This window comes from Choristoneura fumiferana, chromosome 14 (assembly GCF_025370935.1).
Source record: "Choristoneura fumiferana chromosome 14, NRCan_CFum_1, whole genome shotgun sequence".
Taxonomy (NCBI): Eukaryota; Metazoa; Arthropoda; class Insecta; order Lepidoptera; family Tortricidae; genus Choristoneura; species Choristoneura fumiferana.
The window spans coordinates 13403805-13414372 of NC_133485.1; the positions used below are offsets into that span (position 1 = coordinate 13403805).

General features: G+C 36.0%; 1 pseudogene; it reads left to right on the top strand.

Annotated features, from left to right (window-relative positions):
• Positions 1–9830: 9830 nt before the first annotated feature.
• Positions 9831–10568, top strand: part of LOC141435029 (BAG family molecular chaperone regulator 2-like) — a 4067-nt pseudogene continuing 3329 nt past the window's right edge.

Below are 10568 nucleotides of genomic sequence, written 5' to 3' on the forward strand. Positions count from 1 at the left end.
CTATAATCCACAGCTAGGGTAAAACCTCCAGTGAAGAACACTTAAGAAAATTTCTACTTTGAAAAATCACTACTCTGTACTTATAATAATTTAATAGTTTTTGTAATTAATTCAATCGTTATTTAATAAAACATGAATTAATTTCTGCATTTTTTATTACGTGTATAGTTTTTGATTATGGAAGAATTAAAAAAAGTACCCAAAAACTAGTAAATGAACGAAAAATTAATGAGATGAACAGAGTAAAACCCAGTGAATGAACATTATTTAGATAGTTTTAATCACATTTAGAAAACATTTTTAACATAAAACGAAGTCTTCTTCTTCAGTTATTATTATATAAATCTTGAGGTAGGTACAGCACCTTCAGTATTCCCAATTATGTTTCTGTATTACAAAATACATATATAATTCTATTAAAGTAGGTACAAATTAAGCACCTTAATATCTTGATTAATTTACTTTTTTTAAAACTCGTAGCTCAAAATAGATAATTTTTCCGAGTGAACTTTATAGACGTTATATCAAGGTTCAATTTTGTTGACATATTGATTTTAGATAAGTACGAGATTTTTTCAGTGACGATAATCCGAGCTTTTAATAAAACTTAATAAAATAACAAACATTAAACTCTGATTTACTCGTTTCTAATCAGTCTGTAATCAGTTCTCTAATTAGTTAAAAGTATCATCATTTGGGACAAAAAATCTTAACAACCCAATTTTTAATTATAGATTGTGGCTAATAACAATAAGGAACTTACTACAAGCAAATCTACATAATTTTTTAATCATTTTTAATTTATATAAAAATAAAAATCGATCAAAATAAATCAATAAAACAAAAAATATATAATTAATAGTAATTCATGACAAATAAAGGTACACACTAACTGAACAATTGTTTTAACTGTGTCCTATTTCCTTTCCTCGCAATCCCATTTCTCCTCGCGTGTCTATCCACCCTCGCTGTCGGCTCGGGTGACTATATGAACGTCTTGGTAAAATGGCTTGTTTTATGCTCTTGTTGTACAATCTAATATTATTAACAAGTCCAATTTAGGAAGTAAAACTATCGTGCATTTCGATCACGTCCATCGTTACCTACGTTGTTCATACATAGGGTTAGTAGGTATCTAGTAAATGAACAAAGCCAAATTTCTATAGTCCATTTACTAGATTTTCATTCCTATGAATGAACACGTAGTGTCCCAATACTAGTTCAAAGAAACAGAATCGTTTTCTATGCAGAATCTGAAAACACAACCTTAATACGATTACGTTAACATTTAATTTTAGGAAAAAAACTATATTGAGCCGACACCAGTAAATGAACAGACTGTTCATTTACTGGTTTAGAACATTGATAACAGTAATGGAACACCTAAAAATATCAAACTTAACCGCAAAATAAGCCACTAAAGAGTACAATTATAGAAGATTTAACTCTTAATCTAACCAATAGCTAAACTTTTATAGTGGTATACATGAAATAAGCAGTTCAAATGTTACTCCAAACATGCACTGTTCTATTGGGATCTAATTTTTCCATACAAACTTCAAAAGCAGAAATACGTGAACTTCAAACGCCTGCCATGTTGAAATTGGTCGAAAATAAAATTTACCGATTGTTGCCATTGCATAGGAAATCGAGTTGCCGGTAAGAAAAAAATACGACAGTTGGTGGAAATGCTATATTGGCTTATTTTAGGCAAAAAACGTGATTTTGTTCATTCACTGGGGGGGTCATTCACTGGAGGGTTTACCCTATAATCGATTTTTATTATGCTAATAAAATTTATTAAGTTCGATAATACTTAAAGAATGATAAAATAAAGACACTGTTACACATGATCGTTACTAGCATGCTTATAAGCATGCTTATGAGCATACTCATGGACTGAAGCAAACGCGTTTACACTTACTTATTACCTTCCCCCCTTCCACCCATAAGTTGCATAAGTTTATTTATTTATATGGGCACTAATTGTGGTGGGCCTTGTGCAAGATAAATCCTGATCACTTTACTATTATTTACAGAATGCAAGGAGAGGTATGTTTTTTATAAGTAAAGTCTTACAGCACAGGTAGTAAAAGTAATTAGGGAAATATTATATTACTCTTATAGTTTTTTTAAGCCGACTTCTAAAGATTAAATCACATTTTGATCAAATGACAAAATATCTGCACATTTACTAAAGATTTCGCTGGTTATAAATTAAGTTTTTTAAAAGCCCATATTTAGGTGTACTTTATAGCATTATATATTTTATGCATTCATAAAAATACTCTAAATTTAAAGCAAAACGACTATGAACTTGAACAATACTAATATCCATTTTAAGCGTAATAATTAACGCTGTTTAATTACTTTCTGTCTCATTTAAGAAGCCATTTTGGTCCAACAATTAACATTATAATGGCATGGAGTAAACGACAAGGGGATTACCCTAAGAAGGCACAAGTGAGACTTTAAGGAATGCCATCGAAATTTTAATTAAGAGATTATTACTATGGCTTGTGAGATACGTAATTAACGGCTTCATAGGCCGGTGTAATGTATTCAAGGACTTTTTGTACGTTTTTTGTTCATTAAGGTCAAGTAATAGGTGCTTTACCCTGGTTGTTAGGTTAAGTGGTCATTGTTTTTCTCTTCTTGCACTAATTTTGGGGATTTAGTCGCGGCACGTGGTTTTCTATCGTTTGATTAGAGTAAAGCGAGTTTAAAAACTCGCGTGGTCAGCTTTTTAAGCATTGAAGTAAAATAAGAAAGTTAAATACGATGTTAAGTAATACACCTAATTGAATTGGCTTAAGGTCGTGTTTGGTTGTTGATCGTTCAGTCTAATTTATGAATATAGAATAAAATGAATATTTTAATAAAATACTTTACTCTCTTTGCTGCCGTCAAAATAAGAGATAATGAACTAAAAATTTACTTATACTTCGTTTTTATTTAACATTAGAAAGAATCTAAACGATCTTGACGTGTCTTTTATTAATATAACTGTTGAAAATAAGTCACAGCAAATATGTAAGAATCAGCAAAGACATACCTATGTTCATTTACATGCTTTTGGTGTTATAAGTAAAAGTTACTGTTTTTTTTACAATAAAAAGAGCCGTTAAAATTGTTTACCCTTTTTCTAATGCTAAAAAACAAAGTATAGCTCACCCGCAAGCTACGTCTATGTAACAAATGTGTGTTCATGCTGTTCCTCCGCCTCCACGCGTCAAGAGTTTCATTTTAATATGTGAAGAATACGGGCAACACTCAGTATTGGCATATTACCTGATATTGTAGACAATGTAAAGACGTACCGTCTGTCTTTGACTATTTTGTACGAGTAGAGTTACGAGCTTTAAATGGGACCGCAAAATTGTCGTAAAATATTTTTATTTGCAGTCATTTTATTTACAGTAAAATAAAATTCTCTTGAAGCCCTTCATCGCAACACATGTCTGAGATACGAAAACTAGTTATTTTCTTATAGTGCCGGCAAGGTATCCGTAATTCAACTTATGTTATGGGTGTCCATGGGCGTTGGTGATTGCTTTCCATCAAGTGACCAGCCAGCTCCTTTGCCTCCTATCATATAATAATAAAAAAAATCTTAGGAAGAGATTAAGTATCTATAGCCTAATGGCCTTGTGACGTTAGCCACTGAAGAAGAATACCAGAAAATTTGACAATTAAGGTCACAGCTCATTAGAGCGATCCGGCACCCGACCAGCACCGCCTCCGCTTTCGGCGTCCACTCGTTGTCTACAGGTGGTCCACGGGTGACGTCGCGTGTCACGAATTTCCAGCACGGTGACGATCTGTGACCTTTAAACGAAGGGCCTCTCCATAGTAAGCCAAACTTTCGCCCTTGGCATAGCAATTCAGTTTTCCAAGTAAGGAGCGAAATATATCACAGTTTCAATCAATAGATAAGCGCGAACTATTTGAGCCGGGTAACCGCAATTACCGAGCCAAATGAAGCGGCCATTTTAAATGAAGATTGACGATCGACCTACCAATGCTACGCTTACACGGTGCGATGTAGCAAGCTTCCTTACTATAGTGCTGCAACTTAATTTAATTTTAATCGAATACGTGCTAGCGCGTTAAGCAGATACTATATAACCTTTTCAGGTTATTATTTTACATGTAATGCGTTTTGCATGTTTTTGTTGAGCGCAATATTGATGCGTTTGAACAAAGAAAGCGTTTCCTAAAATTGCTGTTCGTGAGCTACCTCAATATCAAACAACATTTTATGGCACATTTCAAATTCAAATTCAAATCAAAATTCAAATGATTTATTCAGTAAATAGGCCGCAATGGGCACTTTTACACGTCATTTTTTTAAACTACCAGCGCTTTCGGAAAGACTATCATTGCCAAGAAGAATGCGCCGCAAGAAACTTGGCAGAAAGTCATTTTTTCATAAAAATATAATTACAAATAAAATACTTAAAAACTATATTATACAATAAAGAAAAAAATACAAAAATTATAATAAAAGAAATACAGGGATGTATGGTCCCTTAGTTACAATACTAAACACTAACTATATCTAAACTATATCTACGTTCAGTGGAAGTGTAGAATGCTTCCACCGTCATACATTTTAAAATAATAATAACAATAATTTAGTTCTGAAATATACATTTCGTCAAGTAACCATTAAGCTTTTGGATTTCGAAGGCAAGTAACCATTAAGCTTTTGAATTTGTCTATCAATAGCACTTGCTCGTCACTCTCCCAATAGTTGGCATCTTCAACCTTATGTCATTAGCAATAGAGATGACAGCAGGGTGTCGTCAATTGGGAATTAGCGTGTCGAGCACTCGACGTTTACCTTACTTCTACTAAAAAAAACAGTGTAAGAGTGTATCCAATTTTAAATTTTATTGCTGGTTATATTAGTATTCACTATTGCCACTAAATTTTCAAGAATAAGTACTTGTAAATAAAAATGTCTAATTATCAAGTAAATAAATTAAACAAATAAATGTACAAGAAATTGCTCGTTTAAAGCTATAAGATAAAACAAGTTGGGTAAAACACAAGAAAAGGACATACAAAGACAAACATAGGCACACTCCTGATGAATTCATCAAAGCATACACTAATAATAGTAAAGTAATAAAACTTACCTCACTGTGTAATAGTTTCCTTACCCTATTTAATATGTGTTATACCGAGTAAAGCCGCACACAGACAGTGGTTGTCTGATGTAAACACGGTTTGTGTTTGGAGTGAGATTGTTTGTATACTTCTCTGACTATTTTGTGAAACTTGAAATACTTAACATCGCACGATGTTCAATTTTATGCAGATACAGTTATTCCATTTTTGTTCGATGTCAGTACCGTTGAAAAGTACCTTTACCCTATTTAAAGGGTGACAATAAAATTGTATTTTTAAAAACTGTAATAAGTAATAAATTATGTTTTTCCTTCAGTAAAGTAATTTTTATCTTTTTTATATTTGAAATACTTAGAGTTAGATGATAATTTCAACTTGGTCTTTTATTTTTGTAAAGATCAGATTATAAAATAAATTCAAGATTCAGCACAAGCCGAAAAGAAAATTCATTTCTAAGAAATGTGTTTCTGCAGAGATCACTGGTTTGTTTGTGCTATGTTCGATCGAACGTATGTGTTAGCATACGCATTAATTAAAATGCTTTCTTTATGTTTTGTCGCTTTGACATATTATTAAGGCGCGGTTATACCTAGTGCCATCCACGAAGACGCGTGATTTTGTCAAAATAAGCCATTAATGACATTGTAATAAGAACCACGGCACGCGTCATCTTGAATGACTCTACCTATATACGGGCAAGTTTTTGAGCAATAATTGCTCGGCAACACGCGAATGGATCAATCTGGAGTAATTAGTGGAGCGATATGCAGCAATTTCAAAAACATGCGGCAATTGTTTCGGCAATATTGCTTCTAATTGTTCCATATTATTCCATATTGCTCAATGTCGCTGTTACGAATTGCCGAATATCCAGTTGGTATAGAAATTCAAGTCAATTGTTCAACTGAATTGCTCATGTATGAAAGTATTGTCTAGTTTCTTGGAGTTGCTCCTTATCGCTCAATATTGTAGTTGCAAAACATTTTGCCAAATTGATGCTTGTTGCCAGCGCCGTATATTGCTTGATATTTTGTCAAGTCGCAATCTATCATCATTGCTCATAATGGAGTAATTTTTGTTGCTCATGTAAGCGCACCTTTATGCTTTTGAAAGGTACAGAACAGAAAACTATGAATTTTATTATATTTTTTTTGGAATAAGATTCAATAACCTTAGTCACATCAATTCATATTCGACATAAGTAAAATCCATACTTATGTTTATTTGGCAAGAAGTTGCCATAGTACTTGTTAATGTAAACGCTCCATATTACTAACTTGGATGGAGTTGTCTTTAGTTTCGCAGTAAGTAGATTTGTTTAGGGCAAGTCTGTTTGCGTACACTCGAAAAGGAAAGAGGTAGAGAGCACTTACACAGGCAATATGGTGGTTGTTACCAGTTTAGGTCTCTATATATGGGCTTTGGACAGTTTGTACTGTGTGCTCTAAGTGTTTCGCTGATTGCGTTGAATTCGGTATTTTCAACCCCGACGCAAAAAATGGGTGCTATAAGTTTGACGCCAGTTTCGTCGGTCTACCAGTTTGTGGCATCATAGCTCTCAAACAAAAAACCCTTATTATGCATTTTTTACGTGAAAATGGTTTCTTTGTATTGGTTTTAAGCTACGTTTAATAAAAAAAGATTCTATCGTTTTTGACATATTGAACTTTAAAATAACAATGTCGGGGTTTGTTAACTTTTCTAAGTTGTTTAGGCTATTTGATATTGACTGGTATATTGACAAAGACATTTATTCATGAACCACCATGGAACCTTTTCAAAGGAAAAGTCATTACGATGTTCATTGTTAATTAATACGAAGTCACTAATGACGCTTACTGTGAACGAATTGTTTTATGAGCTCGCAAATAGATGGACCGATTGGACTTTATGCCAGACACACAATTACTGAGAGAATAAGCACTCTCTTGCACAAAACAGTTTAGTCCATATCGTCGCTCGGCAGGCAAAAGTACTAAGCGACACTTCGTCAACTTTACAGGAGAGCGATTTAAAGTTTTTTTTTTACGAAAAAAAATCATACTTTTTACCAGACAACAATTTTAAAATTTCCAGAATATATGACACATAATTTAATAGACTATAATAAGGTTTGAATAATTCACAGCAAAATCCACTGGTTTCGGATAAGTGTCGCTTTAGTAAATTGTCCCTAGTCATCGAGCAAATGCAATCAGGCAAAAAGACTAAACGTAAAAATTGACCTCAAACGTCATATTTCAAATTAACTTATGTGATTTTACGTCTCAATAAATTTAGAATTTTTTACTAACAACACACATTTTATTTCTTATCAAACTGTTCATAATGCTGATTTACCAAATTGCAAGGGAAAAAATATTCCAAAGTACCTACTGAACAGAAATTATATAAATAATATTAATTAATTATAATAAATATTAATCATCTATGCTAAATTTCAATAACTTAACGTTAACTGTTTTACTAACACTAGACTTTTTTAATATTATAAGGTAATTAATCACAAAGGCACCATCTGATTTCTAACAAAATGCACAAAAGGTTTTTTTCACTATTATTTTTTGAGGTATTTTGATCATTATCATGTCCTACTATTTTTGGTGTATATACAGCATAGCGCTTAGTTTAAGGATGAAATAATACGTAAAATACCTTAATTTATTCTGTAGGTAATAACTTTAATTAGCATTTCAACTAAAACTTCAGAACATTTTTTTTCTATGTTATGCAAATAAATCATTCATTCAACATTATAGTACTTATTAGTACCTAATAAGTAAGAAACCTGAATAACAAACTCATGCGTCATGGTTGCTATAGCAACTTTAGATATATATTGGTCTATATAACGATTAAGAAATATAATGCACTATTGTACAACAACATTTTTTTATATTCTCATGATCTAACTATTCCGGTATCATGGACTTGTTGTACTTGTGTACCAACTATTAATATACTAAGGGCTGTTTCACCATCCATTGATTACTGTTAACTGGTGGTTAGGTGTGATGCCGTCTCTATTTGTTTTGTTCGAATAGACTCAATAGACGGAGACGGCATCACATTTAACCGTCGGTTAACGCTAATCAATGGATGGTGAAACAGCCCCTAACAGTAATATGGTATAATGCCAAATGAAACGTCGTGAGACCTTTGCTGAGATTTAAGGACTGCGCTAAGTGAGATATGGCCGTCTTCAAAATTGACCACCTAGACTGAGAAAAGCTTGCGGAAAAATGCACTGATTGGTGCAGACGTGTGTTGGAGGGCCGCAAGTATTGCGATGAAGGCTTGCCTGGCTCAATGCACTTATTGAAAAGAGACAGAAACGACACCAAGGCCGTTCTGCATCAACATCCGCAGACTTCGCTTGTCAGAGATGTGGACGGACATGTCGCTCTCGCATCGGTCTAGTCAGCCACCAAAGACGTTGTGCACAGGCAACACGCCAAAATTCGTCTGGAACAGACGCGTAGGCCTGATTGATGGTATAATATATTGTATATAACCTATGTTCGATATAACGTTCAGTGGGTATAATGAATTACTGGTATTTATGCCAAAATATCTTTTATTCTAGTGAAAGTATATCTAAAGTTTTATACTGGTCATAACACACCCTATGGCCATTCGGTTCCACCATGGAGCCGCAGCTGCAGTATATGAGGCACACAAACATCGCAGCCCAGGCGGAGAGCTACTGCCACCCGCAATGAGTCGTTGTCCAAGACTGTTCCCAAATAAGGAACAGGCAACGCCTATAACCACGTTCCCGCTTTGACTTTTGATGCCGACTTCAGCCTGGCCAAACCCACCCAGTGGTTACACCCACAGGCCGTGCTAGAGCGTCCCTAGCCCCCTCGTCATCCCAAACTCATTGTATCTGCGGAGCCCCGTGCAGTGACGCCAGTCTCATTCGGCTCGCCAGTGCATCATCCCACATACGAAATGGTATTGGTAACCTTTATGAGATTTAAAAATTTAAGAGATAAGGCCACCAACTCCATGTGCCGATCCGAGGAACGCTGGCAAGCCCACATCCGCCGTACGCCGCAAACCGACCCACGTTACATATGGGCAGGACGCTTGGACCCATTGCTCATCCGCAAGGACACGTTCTATACAGTCTCCTTTGTATCTCTCAACGTGACGTCAAAGAAGAGAAGTTTTACCCGAAACAACCATTTGGAGTGTTTTCAAAAAATAGGTTATTTTTGGAACTGCGAAACACATTCGTAACAGAGTCAAGATGAGATGGGTATTAATACTCTTCAACTTCCTGGGCGAGCAAAATAGATGCTTCCTGGTCTCTAGTGCACTAGAAATGGCCTCTTTGAAAATAGAAGAACCCAAGAGGGTAAAGGTCTAGTGTAAAAAGCCCTTTGAGACCAGAAAGAAAGACCTTAAGAAGTTAAAGAAGGAAGACAGGCGGGGTTAAATCTGTCCCATATTCGCCTTCAGTCCTATACCTCTCAAGGGGGGGATAAGGAAAGCCAAGTCCTGCTTTACGACCTTAGGCTCCTTAGGTGCCATCATCTAAGGTAAATACAAATATTAAGAGGTGATTTTCGAGACGACAGTGCTTCATGAATAGTAAGACTGAAGGTAAGCGGTCCAAGCTGATCTCCCTACTGCGCACCCACCTGCGAAAGAATTTGAGAATCGCCGTAGACAAGGTTAGAAGGAGAATGATAGACTGGTGTAAAAAAAGGTACAGGGTGGGAATGTATTTTTCACTTCGCCCAACAGAACATCCCTCTCGCCAGTATTGGACGCGTTCTTGAGATCCTACTTCAAGACGACACAGTCTGATTTCCGGGTTCCGTGACGAAAGTGCGTGTTGTGGATCGTGACCTCAGTGTTCCAAAACCCAGCTGAAAATGAGCTGGTCGAATTCCGTCTTAAGCCCACGGCTGACCATTATGGAATGACCTAGTGCTCGCACCACATCCTCCAAGTTTACCGGCAAGGCTTGAATGGACCGATCCGCTCCCGAGGGAAATTTAACGTGCGGGACGCGGGAGGATGCTTCGAACACAAGCGTCTCAAGACCCGGAGTGCTACCGAGTCATCAGGCGAACGGCCCCCCACACACCGCCTCATATACTTGGGACTCTATATCCTTAAGACAGAATGCGACCTGGAGGAACCCTGCCCGTCACTACCTAAATTCGACCAAGTCCCATGTTCAAGTTTGGTCTCAGTTTGCGGCGTGTGGAGAATGTGGCTTGCAGTCTTCCTCGACATCAGCACATGGAGTTATTATAGTGGCCTTGTCTCTTAAAATTAAAAATTCTCATGAAACCCATCGGTTACCATTCCGTTTGTGCATGGTGCACTGGCGAGGTGGACGGCTCGACACCTGAATAGCGTCGCTGCCTCGGGCTCGCTGATTATAACGAGTTTGGGATGACGTGGGGCTAGGA